A 20,694-nucleotide genomic window follows, 5' to 3' on the forward strand; every position below is an offset into this window, starting at 1 on the left:
ACAGGCAATTAAACCTCTACTTTTTAATTAACCGCCTCTATAGCACAGGAGCTGTAGCTTGGAGATGAGGCCAGAGCTCAGTGGAAGAGCATCTGCTTTGCATGCAGAAGGTCCCAGGTTCAATCCCCACTGGCAGAGCAACATGGGAAGCGGCTTCATATCAAGTCAGACCCTTGGTCCATCTAGCTTAGTATTGTCTGCACAGACTGGCAGTGACTTCTCCAAGATTACAGGCAGGAGTCTCTCTCAGCCCTAACTGGAGATGTGAAGGAGGGAAGCTGGAACCTTCTGCATGCAAGTAGGCAGATACTCTTCCCAGAGCGGCCCCATCCCCTAAGGGGAATATATCATAGAGTGCTCACAAATGAAGCCTCCCATTCAAATGTAAACCAGGGTGGATGCTGCTTAGCAAAGGGGCCAATTCATGCTTGCTACCATGAGACCAGATTTCCTCTAGGTATTCCCAAAGAGGGCTGAGAAAGATTCCCTCCTGAAGCCTTGAAGAGGCTGCTAATCAGCACAGCTAGCATAGCATAGTGGTTAGAGTGTTGGACGAGGAGTGGGAAGACTCGAGTTCGAATCCCCATTCAACCATGAAACTCATTGGGTGACTCTGGCCCAGTCATGCATCTCTCAGCCTAACCTACCTCACAGGGTTGTTGTGAGGATAAAAATAACCATGTACTCCTCTCTCAGCTCCTTGGAGGAAGAGCGGGATATAAATATAAATATTATTATGCCTGGGCCCGTAGGAGGGCCTTCTCTGTGGCTACCCTCCCTGGCTGCTTTTAAGGCTCTTAAGACCCATCTATTTTACCAGGTGTCTTGCCCTTTAATTATTAATTATTGTTATTAATTATTATTATTATTATTTTAATTGATTGTTATTGGTATTGTTGTTCACCGCCTAGAGTCTTTGGAGGAGGAGGCATATAAGAAAACAAAAATAAAATAAAATAAATAAAGATAAAAATACTGAGCGAGGTGGACCACTGGTCTGACTCAGTATAAGGCAGCTTCCTATGTTCACCTAGCATGCCGTTGACCATTTTAAAAAAGTTATCGACAGGCCACCTTTTAACCTCCCTGTTCCAACTGTTGCTTTCTCGGGAGGGAAAGCGTTCCCGCTTCAGCCCTGGGCCAGCCGCCCTACTGCAAGCTCCAAAGGCTCCATTTCAGACTCTCTTCCTCTCTGCTCCCCAACCAGGGATGGCAAAGACGGAGAAGCCCGTTTGCCTTCTGCTGACAAATCCCTCTCTGTACCTTGAGTACAAGACAGCCTTGAGGCTTGCTTTTGTTGGGTGACAGAATTAGCTCTCCATATTTCATGGAGAGGGTGAAGAGAGCCAAAAAAAAAACCAAAAAAAAAAACCACCGACAAGAGGCCGCTGGGCAATCCAGAGCCAATGGAAACTTTAACTCAGCACCTGGGTCCTTCTGTGTCGTCAGCCCGCTCTGTGGGCTGAGTTATCTGATGCTGAGAGACTGTGCTAAAAACAAAGCTTCTGTACTGGCCGACGGGAAGCCTAGAATAAGCCCATGCCAATTACCGCAGGACGAGGGACAAGTCTAAGAATATATGGAGGGGAAAAACAAAACGAAGGAGCAAGATTTAGCCACACGCCATAAATGCCCCTCTTGAATTTCCGTGTTCTCAACACTCACTACTGGCCACTTACACACAGCAGCTTGGGCTACAAACACAGCCTAACAGGGTGGTGGAATGGGGAATGGCATTTCTGAATGTTCACCTGTGCAGGAAGCTGCTTTATACCAAGGCAGACCCTTGGTCCATCTAGCGCTGCTCTGACTGGCAGCCGCTCTCCAAGGTTCCAGGCAGGAGTGCCTCCCAGGCCTACCTGGAGATGCTGCCAGGGGCTGAACCCAAGACCTTCTGCTGTGCTAAGCAGACTCTCTTCCACTATACCCTAAAGGGGGCAGCTCTCACACAGCCACCCATCCAAATGCAAACCAGGGCAGACCCTGCTTAGCAAAGGGGGCAAATCATGGTCGCTCCTGCAAGACCTGCTCTCCTCTCTATGTGGACACACCTCGCAGCGAGAAGACTAGCCCCAAAGGGAAAGAGCTAGTCTAGAAACCCTCCCCCTGAGATGCTAGCTTATTTATTTCTTTGCAAGGGGGAATGCTCAAAAACGTTATCCACTACCTAAAGTTGTATAGTCCATTCTGCCACTTCAAAACTCAGACCCCCAATCCATTCTCAACTCATTCTACTGCATGCAAAAAAGCCTACACCGAGCGAGTGTATGTTGAATTCATCCACCTCATCACCAGTGTCCCCTGTAACAGGGATTCCCAGATGTTGTTGACCACAACTCCTATAATCTCCAAGCAAAAGTCATTGCAGATGTTGTAGTCAACAACATCTGGGAATCCCTATTAGAGGGAACACTGTTCATCACAGAGCAAGTACAGACAGGCCTAATTTCTCTAGGGATTAGGGGGCAGGACATTTGGCTTAGGCAGGGCTGCTCAACTTCAGTCCTCCTGAAGATGTTGGCCTACAGTTCCCATAATCCCTGGCTACTGGCCACTGTGGCTGGGGATTATGGGAGTTGTAGACCAAAAACAGTGGGGGGGGGGGCTTAAGTTGAGCAGGTCTGGCTGGGTTCCCAAAGAATCATGAAGTCCCTGGAGGTAGGAGAGATGGATGCAGTGTTCTCTCTAACAGAAAATCCCTGATGTTGTTGACCACAACTCCCAGCATCCTCAGCCAAAGCCCACTGCAGCTAGGGACTCTGGGAGCTGTAGTCCACAACATCTGGGATTCCCTCTTACAGGGAACACTGGATGGATGTGTGCATGGATTTCGGGGTGGGGACAGATCTCTGGCCAAGCCGAAGTTTCCTCTTCCTCTTCTCTTCAACCAGCCAAAACACTGGGTGGGTTGACCACCACCTAATCAAGGGCTTCAGTTGTGAGGGTGAGAAGAACTCCCTTCCACTCACAATCCTAGCAAGGAGAGAGGCGCAGAACCTGCTACTTGGCTTCCACGTTTCCCTACACATGGTTTGAGGAGAGGATGAGCACTGCCTTGATGTCTCCATTCACAGGTCCTCACAGACAGCAGGCACGGGGGCATCTCTGCAGGCAAGACCTCTGCTTGCTCACCTGCTGAACCGATGCTGGGAATAGCGGTGTGTGTGTGCGCATGGGGGTGAGAACTGACACAAAGTGAAGTAAGGAGCGGGGAGGAGAGCTGGTCTGGTGGTGGCAAGCATGAATTGTCCCCCTTGCTAAGCAGGGTCAGCCCTGGTTTGCATTTTAAATTTGGTTCGTTTTTATATTTTTAGCTTAATACTTTTATTGTCATTTTATTGTGTGTTTTTAACTTCTGTGAACCGCCTTGCGATTGTTTTTTAATGAAAGGCGGTATATAAATGCAAAAATAGATAGATAGATAGATAGATAGATAGATAGATAGATAGATAGATAGATAGATAGAATTTGAGTGGGAGACTGCATGTGAGCACTGCAAGATATTCCCCTTATGGGGCAGCTCTGGGAAGAGCACCTGCATACTTGCATGTAGAAAGTTCCATGTTCCCTCCCTGGCAGCATCTCCAAGAGAGGGCTGAGAGCAACCGCTGCCTATAACCTTGGAGAAGCCACTGCCAGTCTGTGTAGATGTGTAGACAGATGGGTCTGTGTACACATCTGTGTCTGTGTAGACAATACTAAGCTAGATGGACAAATGGTCTGGCTCAATATAAGGCAGCTTCCTATGTTCCCAAGAAAGAAAGACTCAACTGGGGGCACCACGGCAGACGAGGGGGCATGCTTTCATCTCCTGGTTGTGTGGCTTCCTAGACCCATCTGGTGAGCCACTGTGGAGAACAGGCTGCTGGACTAGACAGGCCTTAGACCTGATCCAGCAGGGCTGTTCTTATGCAAGCTGGACTCAGTTACAGTAGGGAACAGGGACCAAGGTCTCGTACCAAAGGCTTCACAGGAAAGGTAGATTTTAAGAAGCGACCTGGAGGAAGTCAAAGAGGAGGCACCCCAGGAGGCAGTTCCAATGATCAGGGGGCAGGCAGGGAGAAAGGGCCGAGTTGCGTGAAGGGGCTGGATCTCTTTGGGCAGCTGAGGGTAGAAGAACCTGAGGGGCCAAGGTCACAGGGAGGCCCTGTGGCACGGAACACTTTGACCACTCAGGAAGTGCTACAGAAATCTCACCATACATGAGTCTAGCAACCAGGTCCCCCCCCCCAATTCGAACCTCTGATGCCTCCACATGCAAACACGAAATCCATGTCCAAAACCCATGGGTTAATTACCCTGCGACAGGAGCCCAAAGATTTCCCTGAGGGTTTCGTGCCCTCCCTGTGCGTCAGGCCATAAAACATTTGCTTAAATAAAACATATTTACTTGAACTGGGGAGGAGGAAGGAAACCACACCAATTAATGGTTAAAGCAGATGTCGAAAAGTCAACAGCCAGGTATGCAAAACACAGGTAGCCACCTCCTGGCTGGGATGTGTACATAGGCCCAGCAGGGAGACGCAGGACGCAGGGCTTGAATCAAACGTCCGTCCGGCAGCTTCTCCAATCCTTAAAAAGGCAGAGGCCTCCCCAGCACACCCCAGTAGCTTCCGAAACATACAGGAAGCACTGCCCAAGTTACTAACATCCATCCATCACCAACACAGCTGCGCAAAACAGTACATTAGGGAAGTTCCCAACTTACAAATGCCAACCGGCACATTAAAACCAGCCACCACTCTTGGAACTATGCACATTCCGATCTACAGACATCCAGTGTGCAAGTGAACTTGTGGAACACAACCCGTTGCATCTCTGGTGTGGCTGTGCCTGAGGCAGAACTACTGCCAGGCCACCACTCTGCCACACAATATGCCCGTTCACACAACCAGAAGCTGAGCACAAGGAGCTTCCAGCCAGGATCTCATATTTGGGTGCATTCCCGAGAACCGGTCGTGTCGGAAAAAAATCAAGGTAGGATACGAGCACGTTTGAACGCGCTTCTCAAGCTCGGCGTAGGAGAGTTTAGAAGAATCGTAGGAGACACAGAGCACTCCAGAGAGCTGATCGGTTGCCTTTATGAGAGCCCCCTTGAGGAGGAGTGGGTTACCTAATGGCGCAGCGGGGAAATGATTTGACTAGCAAGCCAGAGGTTGGCGGTTCGAATCCCCATTAGTATGTTTCCCAGACTATGGGAAACACCTATATTGGGCAGCAGCGATCTAGGAAGATGCTGAAAGGCGGCATCATCTCATACTGCACAGGAGATGGCAAGGGTAAACCCTTCCTGTATTCTACCAAAGACAACCACAGGGCTCTGTGGTCGCCAGGAGTCGACACGGACTCAACGGCACACTTTACTTTACTTTGCTTGAGGAGGAGCCCCCCCAAGCAGAGAATCTCTTCTTAGATCTTTGAGTTCCAAGAGGACTCCTCAGATGAGGAAAATTTATCCTTAAATCCACCTTTTAAACGCCCTGGCTCTGAGGCAAGCACTCCAGCAGTCCTACCATCGTACGTAGCCACTTTAAACCCAGAAGCAGAGGCATTAGGGCCTGCACGGATCCCTCTGACCTCTGTAAAAGCACAGCCACCAGCCGAACCACAGGTTATGGCTAAGCTGAGCTATGACCAATGGGCAAGGCCCAACACAGACATTAAAGTAGGAGAACCCCAGGGAAATGATCTTGTGTTAGCCGCGATCCAGCTACAATGGCAGTGGCCATGCAACATCACCTAGCCAGCATCATGTCGAGGGTGGAGGAAACGTGTGTCCCGTGCTCAGGTCGTGGCCAGCACACCATCCCTTTCCAGTCCGATCTCATGTTTTGCTGACACGTGGCCAGTTCTCTCAGGAGCGTGCGGGGTCTGGGATCCTGGCTGGACACTCTTCCTACCCAGCTTTTGGTTGTGAGAATGGGCCCAAAGGCTTTTTACACCACTCTGGTGGGACAGGCTGTCCGACGGCCATTCTTTATGGCTTCCTATGTGCCGTCCTGGTCCTCACAAGAGATCCAAATTCTGGTGGAAAGTTGCATTGGCCAAGCCTGAGAAACCTCCCCGAGACAAATGTTAAAGCCCACTTGACGAGGTCATCTGAGGGAGCTCTGCTCTGAGTGCCGACAATGAGGGAGGCTCGGTTGTTGTACATGCGGGACAGGGCCTTCTCTGTTGCTGCCCCCAGACTCTGGAATGCTCTCCCGGTGGCTATTCGCTCCTCGGTCTCCATCACAGCTTTTAGAAAGAGTGTAAAATCTTGGGGTTTTGCCTAGGCTTTTATTTGATTGTCTCTGCTGCTGCTCTTTGTACTCTGTATTGCTTTTATTTTAAATTTTAAAATCAAATTTGTTTTATATTTTTAGCTTAATATTTTAATTGTGTATTTTTTACAATCTTGATTTTAAATTTTTCTGTAAACCGCCTTGGGATTGTTTAAATGAAAGGCGGTATATAAATTGAACAATAATAAAATAAACCTTATCCACATATTTTGTTCAACACTTGTACACCCTGTATACAGCGTACACAGGTACAATGATTCACACTTGACGCTGAACACAGGTACAGCAGTACACCGCCTATCTGTGTCTGGCATTTGAAGAGGCACCCAGGATGAACACAGACAGCCATTCACATGAAAACCTGTACCTGTGTACAGACAATCTGAGCACAGATATATATCTGGAGGGAGCTTCTGAGACACACATTTGAAGTATTCCTCAGGAAACAGAACGTCTTTCTGTTGCTGTGAAGAGTCACACTCTTTATGTACCCAAAAGACAAGCCATGAGCCAGTTGGGTGAGGGAGGAAATCCAAAATGGCTCCCTCCCTTTCCCACCCACCCATTAACAGGAGCACAATCCACTGGAAGTTCTCCTGTGCGATCTCTAGTGCAGGGGTTTCAAACTCCAGCCCTCCCACTGTTGTTGACCTACTAATTCCATCATCCCTGACTACTATGACTGCGGCTGATGGGAGTTGTAGGCCAACAACAGTCGGAGGGCTGCTGTTTGGCACCCCTGCGCTGGTGAAATCAACAAGAGCTGCACAGAAGCACAGCAGACCTCATGGCCCTAGTTCGTCTGTCCGTCCGTCACCATTACTACCATCCAAAATGGCGGCCTGCCTCCAAAACAAGAGCCAGTTCTGCTCCTGTTGTTAAAAATGGACAGGTAACTGAGGAGCAAACCGTACATTTTCAGCTCTCCTGGAGAGAAGAGAGGCTGCTGCTCCTCCTTCTCCTCGTCTTCTCCTTCTCCTCGTCTTCTCCTTCTCCGCTTTCCCAGATCTAGGCCCTCTGCGCCTCACTCCAAGGTAGGACAGGAATCTGAACGGAGAACTCCTCCCTGCCACAAGCCGTCATCCAGTTTCCAAGCTGCAGCTTCTTTTCTATTCCAGTCAGAGACAGTCTTGATGTATTTTAATCCTCTCCAAAGACGACAATGGAGGGGCACCAATGCATGCCAGCCACCCCTGAGATGACGGAAGGAAAGTGCTCCTGTGTCTTTGGCGGTGGTGGGGAGGAGATGGCCTCCTGCCAAAGAAATATGTGACAGGCCTCAACAGAGCCAAGAGTTGGCAGGCTCCCCATTCCTTCTCTCTTTTCTTTCCCCTCTGCCCGAGATCATTTACGTTGAACGGGACTGACGGAAATGCAGAGAAGAGCAAAATCCACAGGAATCTGTCTGCTGCTCCAGTCTGACTACGCATTTCAAATCCTCTCCTTCTCCCATGAATATTTCTGCTTCCCCCGCTTTAAAGGCTACAACAATCCAGCTTATTTTATTTAATTTACAGGTTGCCTCTCTGACCCATGACAGATTCCTCTCTTCCTGGTATTTCCGTCAGATGTTGTTGGACTACAACTCCCATCATCCCTAATCACAATGGCCCCACTTTAGAATTTGACATCTATAATACAGAGAGGGGAAAACCAAGACATAACTTCTCCAAACATTCCTTACACAGCAGGGATGCTCATATGTGGGTCCCCAGATAATGTCGGACTACAAGTCCCATCACCCCCAGCCACAACAGCTGGAGATGATGGAAGTCGTAGTCCAACATCATCCAAGGACCGGCCTATGAGAACCCTGCCTTACAGGTTTGCTTCTCTACCAACATGCTGCTGAATGCTTCAACAAGCTCTACCTCTGGAGTCCCACCAAAGCCACAGCCCTCTCCTCACACTTCCAGTACTGGAAATTCAGTATCTCATCATGCAAGACCACATTCTGTCTTCACCACACCCAGAACAAGCACTGGTACTGTTAGTAAAGTGTGCTGTCGGGTCAGTGTCGACTCCTGGCGATCACAGAGCCCTGTGCTTGTCTTTGGTAGAATACAGGTGGGGTTGACCATTGCCATCTCCCTCACAGTATGAGATGATGCCTTTCCGCATCTTCCTATATCGCTGCTGCCCGATATAGGTGTTTCCCCTAGTCTGGGAAACATACCAGTGGGGATTTGAATCAGCAACCTCTGACTCACAAGGCAAGTCATTTCCCTGCTGCACCATTAGCTGGCTGTTACTGTTAAGTAGGCAATACTACTGTTGACCATGCAGATTATATTCAGTCTGTAACAGATGGGGTTGCACTCCTCCTTAAAGATAAAGTTCACAGTTGAGGGGTACTTTTCATTTCTCCAGGAGAAATGCAATATGTGATCTTGCCACAGGTCCCCATGCCCTGGTGAGTAATCTGCTAGACACTCTACATGGGGCCACCTTTGAAAAGCATCTGCAAACCACTGTTATAGGATGATGACAACTAAGTTACTGGCCACTTTTTGCCGGCGCTGAGACAAATATACTGTCTTCCAGTTTTGTGGCAAGCACCATTCAATGAGCTGGCTTGACGAATAAAGCTCCAAATTACCTAGGACTGGATCACCTGAAGGAGCACCTTCTCCCTGCCAAAATCACTGATGTCGCTTTCTCTCTTGTTGTGTCCTGTCTACAAAATGCTCTCCGCGGAAATGCTCTCCAGGGCACCTTCTCCAACATTTCTAGATGCCAGGTTAAAACGATTCTATTCACCAGCGTATGGAAAAATCTGAATTTGAAACGTTTCTGGAAATTATTTGGGGGGGGGGGAATCCTGAAAGAATTCCCATGCAAATTTCCCCATGAACATTTCCCCACATAGGCAAGACCCTGATGAATAGAATGTATAATATTTGCATTAATTCCACACACACCCAAAAGTTACTATACAAATGTTCCTGATGCCCTAAACAGATTATGATCTGATTTGGCATGTTATTTAACCTATTTTTTCAGTTTAAAAAAAAAATACATACCTCCACCACGACATTAATTTCCCACACTGTATCTCAAACGTTTTTCAGGTAGCCAAGTATTGACACAAAGACCAAATAATAAATCAAATCAGATCATAATCTATTTAGGGCATCAGGAAAATGTGTTCAGTATTTTTAAAAAATAATAATAATTCAAATTTTGTGCAAAAGAGAGGGAAATTTGAATGGGAAAGCTTTGCAATTCAAAAATTTCCACCCACATCTCTGGACAGGGTCTTTTCTGTGCTTGCCCCCAGACTATTAAATTTCCTCCCAGAGGGAATCTGTACAGCTCCCTTCTGCCTAGTCTTTCATACACTTCTAAAAACTGCTCTTTTTATTACAGCCTCTGGACAACTATTGAGGTTGAGGTCTGTTTGCTATCAGAACACATTGGTTTTAATAGCTGCTACATCTTTGTAATGTGTTTTGAAAATACAGCAGCAGCAACCAACTTGTTTAGGTCCTTTTAGATTTACCGCCTTGGGATCCAAGACAAAATGCAAGGTTTTAAAACAAAAATAAGTTTTAAAAAAATCATTTCTTAATTTTTAAATTAAGAATTTCTAATTTTTCTTTTTAAAAAACCAGCCTTAATTTTCAGAAAACTATCCCAAGGAAATCTTCCTCCTCCAAAGCCCCGACTTTAAAGAAGAAGCTGGATTTGTCTTTCTTCCTTTTTTTATATGGCACACGTCTATGTTAACCAAAACCAACGCCCTGGAAGTAGGCAGCATTCAAAATACCCACTTGTTCCCGAGCCTGCCAAACCGAAGTTCTGAATGCACAACCCTCAGCTGCCAATGCTGTAGCCACCAGAAAGTCCAGGAAATTCTGCACGGCTAGACCCAAATCCGAGTGGTTTCTCGAGAGAAACAGCTAGATATGAATTAATCAAGATTGGCTGAACAAAGCAAAAAGGTTTAAAGAAGCAAAAATAATCCATTTGTGCAGATCTGCTATGCCTCATAAAATGTTCTAAGAAATAGTCCTATGCAGCAGAAAAGCCAAGCTTCAAAGGAAGGAAGACTGCCAATTCACATCTGGTTTGTTACCAACACTGACCTAAATCCTATTGAAATCCATGGGGCTTGATTCCACGTAATGTATTTATGATCAGCCATGGTCTGGTGATATCTGGAACCTTCAAGTTCCTGGGTAATCACCTTTTTGAAGACGCTATGCACACAGTGGGCAGAAATTGTCAGACGAAAGACGAACATATGGATCTGACCAAGTCATTCTGTTTCCCACAGTGAAATCTAATCAGACCCTCGGTCCATCTAGCTCAGCACTATCTATGCTGACTGGCAACAGCTTCTTAAGGGTTCAGGCAAGAGATCTTCCCAGCCCTGCCTGGAAATGCCACCAAGGACCTTCACCATGCAAACCAGATGTTCTACCAGTGAGCTATGGCCCTATGCCATAGGAAGCTACTTTATCCCAATGCTCACAACTGAGGGAGAGGAAACAAAAGTATCTGAGGATTCTTGGGAACAGGGAATGAAGAATCTCCATGAGTGGAAGTCTATGTCAAAGGTGGATCCTCAGTGGATAAGAACACAGGAAGCTGCCTTCTGCCAAATCAGACTACTGGTCTATCTAGCTCAATATTATCCATTGACTGGCAGTGGCTCTCCCAGGTTTCAGGCAACAGTCTTTTCCAGTCCTACAGGAGATGTCAGGACCAAACCTAGTACCTTCTGCATGTAAAGCAGATGCTCTACCACTGAGCTAAAGCCCCATCCTATGAAAATGCCTTCCATGGAGTCAAATCATGAGACTATCTAGCTCAACATTGCCTATACTAACCAGCAAAGGCTGTCCAGGGTTTCAGGCAGGACTCTTTCTACTCCAACTACTTGAAAAACCTTTGATACAGTGTGAGAAATCAATATGGCAGAAGGGTTAAAAACACACACACACACAACTGTACAGATGGGTCAAATAGCATGCCAAATCAGACCATAATCTATTTAGGGCATCAGGGAAATTTGTATAGCAAAAGAAAAATTTAACTTTTTTCTTCTTTTTCTAACTTGTAATTGTGTGTTGAGTAATAGGTTTAAATAAAAATTGTAAAACAACAACAACAACAAAAAGAACAGCAAGGGAAAATGCAAATGTTATACAAATGAGGGAGATTTGTATGGGGAGATTTTCCGGAAAATGCACATCTCTGGTATTATACTCATGGCCCCAAATCAGCTGAATCAGACCTGGCTGCATCATGATACAGGATTCACTGCTAAGATAGATACTTTATTGACAGCCAATGGCCAAAGCAAAACAACAACACAAACAAACATTATTCCAGCATTCAACATTAACCTAATCATTAACTTTAGCATCAATCAATGATGCTATCTATCTATCGATCGGTTCACTGCTAATTCCCATATGCTAAATGCATAGAATGGATGTTATAAGGTTCTGCACCTTTAACAGGATGCAAGTTGGCACTGAACATTATTCCTGGGTTGGCTCATTCACACACACATGAGTCGCCACTATGCTGCTCATCAAGCAATGAAATGTGCGTGAGAGCCAGCTCTTACAGACAGAAGACTGTAAGAGGAGGAGAGCTGGTCTTGCAGTAGCAAGCATAAAATGTCCCCTTTGCTAAGCAGGGTCTGGCACAGGTTTGCATGTGAAAGGGAGACTATATGTGAGAACTGTAAGGTATTGCCCTTAGGGGATGGGGCTGCTCTGGGAAGAGCATCTGCAGGCTTGCGTGCAGAAGGTTCCAAGTTCCCTCCTTGGTATCTGAGACGGCTGAGAGAGATTCCTGCCTGCAACCTTGGAGAAGCTGCTGCCAGTCTGTGTTGACAATACTGAACTAGATGGACCAATGGTCTGACTCAATATAAGGCAGCTTCCTATGTTCCCAAGAAAGAAAGACTCAACTGAATCAAAGAGGCCCGACAAGCCGACACACTGTCACAGCACAGAACAATCCATCCACTACCCCATCACCATTCAACCAATCCATGCAAATTTAGACCCGGGGATAGCCAATTCCTAAATCCTTAGGGGCCATTCTATTATCATTGTGCTCGTCTGGCGACTGGAACCATCTGCCCTCCCTACTTACAGATTGTCACAACTCCAGTGTATTTAGCATGATCCAGCGATGAAGGCTTTATAAGTATGGAGCCCATGTGACCGAATGGCACAGCGTCAACAATTGTGGAGTTGCAATTGAGGAGACAAAAGCACTTCTAGAGAGTTCGCCACCAACACAAAGCAGGGGTCATTTGTCCTTCCAGAATCAGAAACACAAATGCTATATTATTGATAGGGAATAAGGACTCCTCCAGTAAGTAACAAAATGATCCACTACACCTTGGTTAAAATCTGGGCCACCAGGGACCAGATAAAGTTGATTCTGGGGTCAAATCCTTCACATGGAGTACTAGATGACTACCTCTGAGCTGGACAACAGGAAGGTACCAAGAACAGGGTCCTTGGTACAGGATCCGCCCTGATCTCTTACATCTGGCAGCACAGACTGTAAGAAAGTGGCACCAATCCACTCAACAAGCAAGCTGTGTTCCTTGTAACAGGGATTCCCGGATGTTCACTACATCTCCCATCATGCCCAGGTACAACAGCCTTTGGCTGGGGATTATGGGAGTTGTAGTCAACAACATCCAGGGGTGGATTAAGCTTTTTGCCACCTGTAGGCAACCAAAGATTTGCCACCCCGTCTCGAGGGGCTTGACAGCTATACTTGGGGAATTCCCCTTTTCAAGTAAAGGGCTTGGCAAGGGGGAGTTAAATCTTTTCTTCATGTGCCGAGAACTCTGAAATGGGCTTAAAATGGCCTGATTAGTCATTTGGGAGGCAGGCGGGCCCGTGGGAAGAGCTCTCGTCACCACCCCTGCCGCTGCCATCCTTCCATCATCAAGGTGCACAGTGGCAGTTTTTAAAAAGGTAGAGAAGGAAAATTTAACTTGCCCCCAACCGAAGCCCTTTTTTTGCATGCCACTCCCAAAATTTGCCACCCCTCAAAATTTGCCGCCCTAGGCAAGTGCCTATATTGCCTATGCATTAATCCGCCCGACAACATCTGGGAATCCCTGTTACAGGGAACACAGCTAGGAAGCCACCCAAACGCTAACTTACAAAGGGAACGGCTGTTGCTTTGACTCCAAGAAAAGGAAAGCAGACCAAATAGACCCATGAGCCCGGCCCACAAATTTTGGCATTCGGTACCATCTCAATGGCAGCAATGGATGCACCACTGAAAGACCTTAAAGGCTAAGCTGAAGACAGGTCATCCTGGAGAGAATCTATCTATGTGGTCACTAAGAGTTGACACCAACTTGACGGCACTTCATCAATCAATCAATCCAACCATCTCAATGCCCACTGTGATTTTTTATTTATTTTTCATCGCCTACCTCCCTAAAGATGTAAAATAGAAGACAGCATTGTGGCACTTTCAGCTTCCTGGTTTTTATCTCGATCCTCAACCAATTAAGGTAAAGTGGCAGTCATTTTTGCACAGAGCAAAGAATTAGGCCAACAACGAACAAATTGTTGTCCTCTCTCCACGGAGTAATCTTTGCAGGAAATTCCTGCCAATTTTCATTTCCATTCCTCTGACCACATTGGTGCAGTTTTATAGCCATTTTTGTGTTTTTCAAACTTTTAAAGACTTTAAAACCAGCATTGCAAATGGGGTTGCTGTAGGCCCCATGGCCAAGCCAATAAGCTTGCAGTACCATCAGTCTTACAATGCTATCACCTGTTTTCCACCTCTAGGGGTGCAGACCTTGCCAAAAGTCACAATGAGCATTAATACCCCCAGATGATACCAACCCCCACCCCCAACCAAACTGGCTCACATACTAAAATAGGACCAGGAGAGCTGGTCCTGTGGTAGCAAGCATGACTTGTCCCTTTAGCTAAGCAGGGTCCACCCTGGTTGCATATGAAAGGGAGACTAGAAAATATAAGATATTCCCCTCAGAGGATGGAGCCACTCTGGGAAGAGCAAAAGGTTCCAAGTTCCCTCCCTGGTTTCTTCAAGTTAGGGCTGAGAGAGATTCCTGCCTGCAGCCTTGGAGAAGCTACTGCCTGTCTGTGAAGACAATACTGAGCTAGATAGACCAATGGTCTGACTCAGTATATGGCAGCTTCCTATGTTCCTATTTTCTATGTTCCTAAAATGGGCATTTTTTCTACTGGACTAACATGCTGATGAAAGAAGTAATCTTTTATCAACTTGTGGAATTCTCTGCCACAAGATGTGGTGACAGCCAACAACCTGGATGGCTTGAAGAGGGGTTTGGATAACTTCATGGATGAGAGGTCTGTCATCGGCTACTAATCAGAGGGCTATAGGCCACCTCCATCCTCAAAGACAGGATGCTTCTGAGTACCAACCAGTTGCAGGGGAACAACAGCAGGAGAGAGGACATGCCCAACTCCTGCCTGTGGGCTTCCAGCAGCATCTGGTGGGCCACAGTGCGAAACAGGATGCTGGACTAGATGGGCCTCCTTGGGCCTGATCCAGCAGGCTGTTCTTATGTCCTCACGCAGAGCTTTGAACTAACTGGACGTTTTCATCTGGCAGAACAGGGAAAGGTAGCAGACTTTCAGCTTAGGCAGGAAGATACAACAAACCCTTAACCTCTAATGGCCAATACCCTTGCGTCCAAACCTTTGCAACTCAAGAGTACAATGTAACTCAAAATCTTGCATACTATTTCCACCACAATAAGCTCATCCATGTGCCACCTACACTATTTTATCAACATTGGCTCCGAGCAATTTACTGGGTACCAGAAAGACGGACAGGGGCACCTAACACAACATCAACATAGATCTGCATGCACATCTTCTTCTCAGCATTTACAAAGCAAGCAATATTTTCCAGCGATGCTTGCTGATCAGCTCTTGGTTCAGCACCGTGGGACCGTCTACTAGGTCTTCCTGAGATGATACCCACCCGTGTTCTCTCTAGTTTTTCTCATCTGTGTGTGGAATTAGATTTGTTCTGGGCAGCAGAATCAAGGCAGTGTGTGTGCGCACATAAGCATTCAGGGTGGGGCCTTCCAGATTCAGCCTGAGCGGGAGCTAAAATTAACTGAGCGGACATCAAAAAATGTGTGAGCGCGCACACACGTGCATGCCTTAGAGGAAACACTGATACCCACCCCACTGGCAAGACCTCTTTGGGAGGGCTGCCCATGCATGGGAAAGGGTAAGAACCATCTTTTGGACATCTGCTAGTTACTGCTGTAGTGCTTCTTCCCACAGCAATGAATGCAAGCCTCTAGCTGCAACTCTAAGCATGACTCCTAGGAAATAAGCCCCATGGAGCTCAGCAGGATCTACTGTCGGACACAGCAGCTCCTGATTATGCACTCACAGAGGCAGCCATCAGTCTGTAGAGGCAAGAAATCCTATTAGATTAATAGTGTTAACCTGGCATTGGAGCAAAACCAAAGAGTCTTGTGATACTTTAAAGCTCGCAGATTTGTGCCATAAGCTGCATACAAGAGAAGAACAGGTCATGCCGATTTTATTGGGATTTTGCCCAGAAGTGTCACAGACTTACAGCAGGACTCACATTTCATGGCCTTTTGGGCTCAAAACCATTTAGACTTCGACGTAGCCATGGGTAGTTGCCAGCTAATCCTTCATGCATTTGACCAAGGGAGCTCTAATCCACAAGAACTTACAATAAATAAGTCCTTGTGGTGCCACAAGACACACTTTGTTCTGGATACGTGTAAAAAGAGCATTCTCTAGAATTTGCTAGAACTGCCAGTGTCAAATGGAGGGGGGGGGGACAGGGCAGGGGGACCTGCAAATGTTCAAAAATCTGCTCAAGCCTCAACCAATCAAAGATATTTTCTCTGTGTGTGTGTGTTTGGGTGAAAGCTCCTGCACCAAGCCAAGCATGGTAAATAGCAGGAAGGTGAACCGCCGCATTGATTCCAGTTCTTCTGCAACGTGAACCATTTTGCAAACTTCTGTGGATGAAAGAAAGGGGGTACGTAAATATTCTGAATAAATTCCTTTCTCTGAGCCAGTCATAGAAAGAGAAGGAAACAGAACCAACTCCCAGCAGCCGGAAACTGGCATCCAAGGGCAGTGGGAAGCCTGCCCCTGTAAACATACACACCTCTTGCCCTCCTCAACTCAATTCCTCCAGGGCACAGGAACACAGGAAGCTGCCGTATACAGAGTAAGACCCTCGGACATCTAGTTTGGGGTTGTCTACACTGACTGGCAGCAGCTGCTCTAAGGTTTCAAGCAGGAGTCTCTCCCAGCCCTACCTGGAGATGCTGCCAGGTATTGAATCTGGGACCGTTTGATTGCAAAGCACATTCTCTACATCTGAGTTACAGCCCCAGCCCCTAAGCAGACATACCACTTTGACAGGTGTTTATGAGCCACACTATCCATTTCTTAAAGGTAAAGTGTGTTGACTCCCACAGAGCCCTGTGGTTGTCTTTGGTAGAATACAGGAGGAGTTTACCATTCCCTCCTCCTGTGCCGTCTGAGATGATGCCTTTCAGCATCTTCCTGTATCGCTGCTGCTCAGCATAGGTGTTTCCCATAGTCTGGGAAATATACCAGCGGGGATTTGAACCAGCAACCTCTGGTTTGCTCATCAAGTCATTTCCCCACTGTCCATTTCTTAGGTCAAGGTAAATGACATGCACATCCATGTTGAGAACCATGGAAGCAATGAGCCAGTCTGCACCTTGTTTTATGGTAGGAGGTGTGTGTGGGGGGGTGGAGCCTCCCCCCCCAAAGTGGACAGTAGCAGCTGCCACTCCCTCCTTCCCACTGCACCCCCCTCTTGCTCTGGTTTGGCAGCTGGTATTCTTTGGACTGGTGGTGGATTTTATATTGGGATTTCCCTGTTTCTGACTGACCCCTGTCGTAGGCAGTTTGTGGGTACCACAGTTGCATATGCAAGCTTCACTGATCAGTGTTAGTTAACCCAGATGAGCTATCTATCACTCCTCGATCTCTCAAAAAATAGTAACCAGCCATGATCTTCATCACGGTTCATGATGCATTGCATTAGCTAAGCATGAGCCAAGTTCCTGCCCCAAGGAACTTACAATCTAGATTTTTGACAGTGGAGGAGGCAACAGAGGGAACTGCGGTCTTAGGCTTAATTTTCATTAACGATGAGAATTACAAGTGTTGGTTTAATAGGCGTTATTAACCACTGCAGCTAGCAACCCGGTTTCATGGTTTCAATTTAAACAGAATACACCAGTCCCAGAATTGCTCCGGTCCCCACATCAGGGGCTCGGCTCCAAAACCCAAGCGAAATATCCACAAGGAGAGTCTCTGAGCATGTCTGGAGTGCCCTTCCTTCCAAAGGCTCACCCCAGCCACTACATCACAGCTGCAAAGAGGGGCGAAAAGCGCCCAAGCCAATGGGTGTGACCAGAGCCGCGGCGGCACCTCTCCCATCCCGAGAAACTCAACATCGACGGCAAGCCAGGTGGGGAAACGACCCATCCTTGAGCAACGCTCCAGACACACAGCCGAGCAGGCAGCCGCGTCAAGCGAGCTTGCTAGGGACCGTGGCGGTGGGCATCCTTCTCAGAAGGGCCCCCCACCTTCCGAGCCCGACCACACACACCCCCGAATGTTTTTCGCTTCTTCCGCCCCCTCCACCTCGCCGCCCCCCAGCCCGGCTCCTACTCCGATCCGCTTCGCCTTGCCCTCCGCGGGGCCTCCCTGGTGCCGGAGACCGAGGCTTGCGCCAAAAACCAGCCGCAGCGCCCCCCGCCCCCGGGTACCTCCGAGGAAGCGGTCTGGCTTCGAGGCCCCGGAGCCGCAATCGCTGCACCGCCAGGCGCCAAACGCCGGGGGCGATGGAGAACCTGGCGCGGCTGGAAAGCAGCGGGAAGTTTGCCAGTTGGGCTCCTCTGCCTCCCCCCCGCCCCACTAAAACCTTCCGAGGAGAGAGCAGGACAAAATGGGGTTGGGGGGTTCCGAGAGTCCGGGGCCGATCCGCGCCCCGCCTCCCCGGCGGCCGAAAGCTGCCTCCGGGGGAGCCTGGCCCCGAAGTCTCGAAGTTGGTGGGAAAGTTTTCTCCAGCCTTCGCCGGCCAGGCGCAGCAGTTGCCGCCGCCGCGACACACGCGCCCCGGAGAACTTACCGCCTCGCCGGCTCGCGGGGCTCCCGGGAAGGGAGATCTGCCGAGGGGGATCGCCCCCCTCCTGTGCCCACGGCGGGAGCAGCAGCAGCCGCCGCCACAGGTCCCGCGGCGGAGAAGAAAGGGAGCCCGGCGAAGCTCCCAAGCCCCAGCTGGGGGCGGCCGCTGGGAACAAAAGGCGCGCGGTCCTCCTCGGCTCACAGTCCCGGCTCCATCGGTGCCTTCTCTTCAGCTCGGGGGGGGGGGAGAAGCGGCGGCGCCCCCTCCGAGGACTCCCGGGCGGGAGGTTGGGGTGGCGAGGCGGACGAGCGGAGGGCGGCTGCGTTTGGTGCGGGGCCGGCTCTGCGTGGTGTGCGCTCTCCGGAGCGCAGCGCCTTTCCGGGGTTCCAGCAGCCGGTGCCCAAGGCGAGTCGCTCCCCCAGCGCAGCGCGGAGAGCAGCGGCGGCACCAGCAGCGAGAGAGCAGGACTGAGTCACTCCCACACCTCCAGGCCGGCCCCTCCTCCTCCCCCCTCGCCTGCCTGCCTGCCTGCCTCTCCCTCCTCGCCGCCCCTCCTGCCTGTGCCTCCGGCTCGCCGCCGCCGCCGCCGCCACCTCCTTCGCTCCTTCCCGCACCGCAGCGCTGTTAGGCCGCTGCTTTGCTGCTGCTGCTGGTTCTCTGGTGCTGCTGCCGCCGCTCGCCGCCTTTGCAGCCGGGACGGAGGCTCCACCGAGCCGGCCCTTTTGCAATCTCCGTCCCCGCCGGAAGCGTCGTTCGTGGGCAGCGGGATCCAGGCTGTGCGTTTTACTCGGAAGGAGCCCTGTTGAAAGTGGGGGAGGCTTACTCCCAAGTAAGTGAGCAGAGGCGTGTGACTTTTCTAGCCCCATCCTGTGCTGGTTTTTCTCCAGAAGGACGGGCTCTCCCGCCGGTCCCGCTTACTTGCGATTGTAAGCTACTTGGGGCAGGGACTTGTTGCACATGATGGTAACCATGTGCACGATTTATTACTACGTCGATATTCCTTCTCTTCTTCCAAGGAGCCAAAGAGCTGTGTACATGGTTATGGTTATCCCCACAACAACCCTGTAAGGTAGACCAGGCTGAGAAATAAGTCACTGGTCCAGAGCCATCCAGTGAGTTTCACAGCTGAATGGGGATTTGAATCCTGGTTTCCCAGGCCCAGTTCAACTATCTAACTCAGGGGTTCTCAAAATTGGGTCCCCAGATGTTGTTGGATTACAACTCCCATTATCCCCACCCCAGTCAAAAGAAAAGGGCCATTGTGGCTGGGGATGATAGGAGTCGTAGTCCAAAATCATCCACAGACCCACGTTTGAGAACTCCTACACTACGTGGGCTGTGATGCATGTGATGGTATTTCTTGTTTATTGTTAAAATCCTATACCACCTTTCATTAAAACAATCCTACTTTCTGGTAACAGGAAGTAAGTGAGCATGAAGTTGCTGATAGCCCGATCCTGTGAATATTTACTGCGAAGGAAGCCCTGCTTAATCTAGCAGAGCTTTCTCATAAGCATGCCCTCTCTTGTGTCTAATACTTTTTAGATAGTAAACTGCTGGGGGGTTAAGGTCTGCTGTTCTACACTGATGGCATTGTGTATGTGATAGTTGGTTGTCCAGTCCTATGCATGTATGCTCAGAGGGAGATCTGATGACTACGGTGTTATTACGAAGGGTGCGCTACTATCTATACACACATTGTAAGGAGTAAGGCCTGCTATGGACTTAGAAGGGTTAGGGATGTGCATGGAACACGTGCGCTGGGTACTTCCTTTAGCTTCCGGCTGAGGAGGACACCAGGCTGGCAGGAGGAATGCTGCCACTCCGACACGGGGACTTACTCAATAGAGTGCCGGCAGGAGAAACGTGGCGGGAGGGGTAAGGGCATCCTCTCCCTCCCACCCGTAAAAGTATGGCCCCCTGCCTTCGAACCAGGGTAACCGCCAGTTGATCAAACCGGTTCGGAGGCCCATAATGGGCCTCCGAACCGGTTCCGTGTGCATCCCTAAGAAGGGTAATATCTGTGTCAATGTGACCTGCAAGCTTTTGAAACGCTCTTTTAAACCAGGCGTACTCTGCAGCCTAGGTAGTCCTAAAGAAAAAGCACTCTGCACATGCCCCAAGGCACTGTCTTTATCACCGCTCTGGGCTCCTTGGAGGAAGAGCGGGATATAAATGTAAAAAATAAATAAATAACTTGCATTTGAATGTGAGCACCTCTGCTGTAAGATGATCTATCTTA

General features: G+C 48.8%; 1 protein-coding gene across 6 annotated transcripts in view; it reads right to left on the reverse strand.

The window, feature by feature from the left end:
- FGFR1 (fibroblast growth factor receptor 1) overlaps nucleotides 1–19,058 on the reverse strand; it is a 108,835-nt gene extending 89,777 nt beyond the window's left edge. For 2 of the 6 annotated variants that reach the window (XM_053269687.1, XM_053269684.1), the window contains exon 1: nucleotides 18,456–19,058. The gene's annotated coding sequence lies outside the window, so the exon portion shown is untranslated. Of the gene's footprint in view, nucleotides 1–7,198; nucleotides 7,323–18,093; nucleotides 18,178–18,455 lie in introns of those variants that run through there. The other 4 variants (XM_053269689.1, XM_053269688.1, XM_053269685.1 and 1 more) reach the window with 3 other exon arrangements.
- Nucleotides 19,059–20,694: the final 1,636 nt, after the last annotated feature.

This window comes from Hemicordylus capensis, chromosome 8, assembly GCF_027244095.1.
Source record: "Hemicordylus capensis ecotype Gifberg chromosome 8, rHemCap1.1.pri, whole genome shotgun sequence".
Lineage (NCBI taxonomy): Eukaryota > Metazoa > Chordata > Lepidosauria > Squamata > Cordylidae > Hemicordylus > Hemicordylus capensis.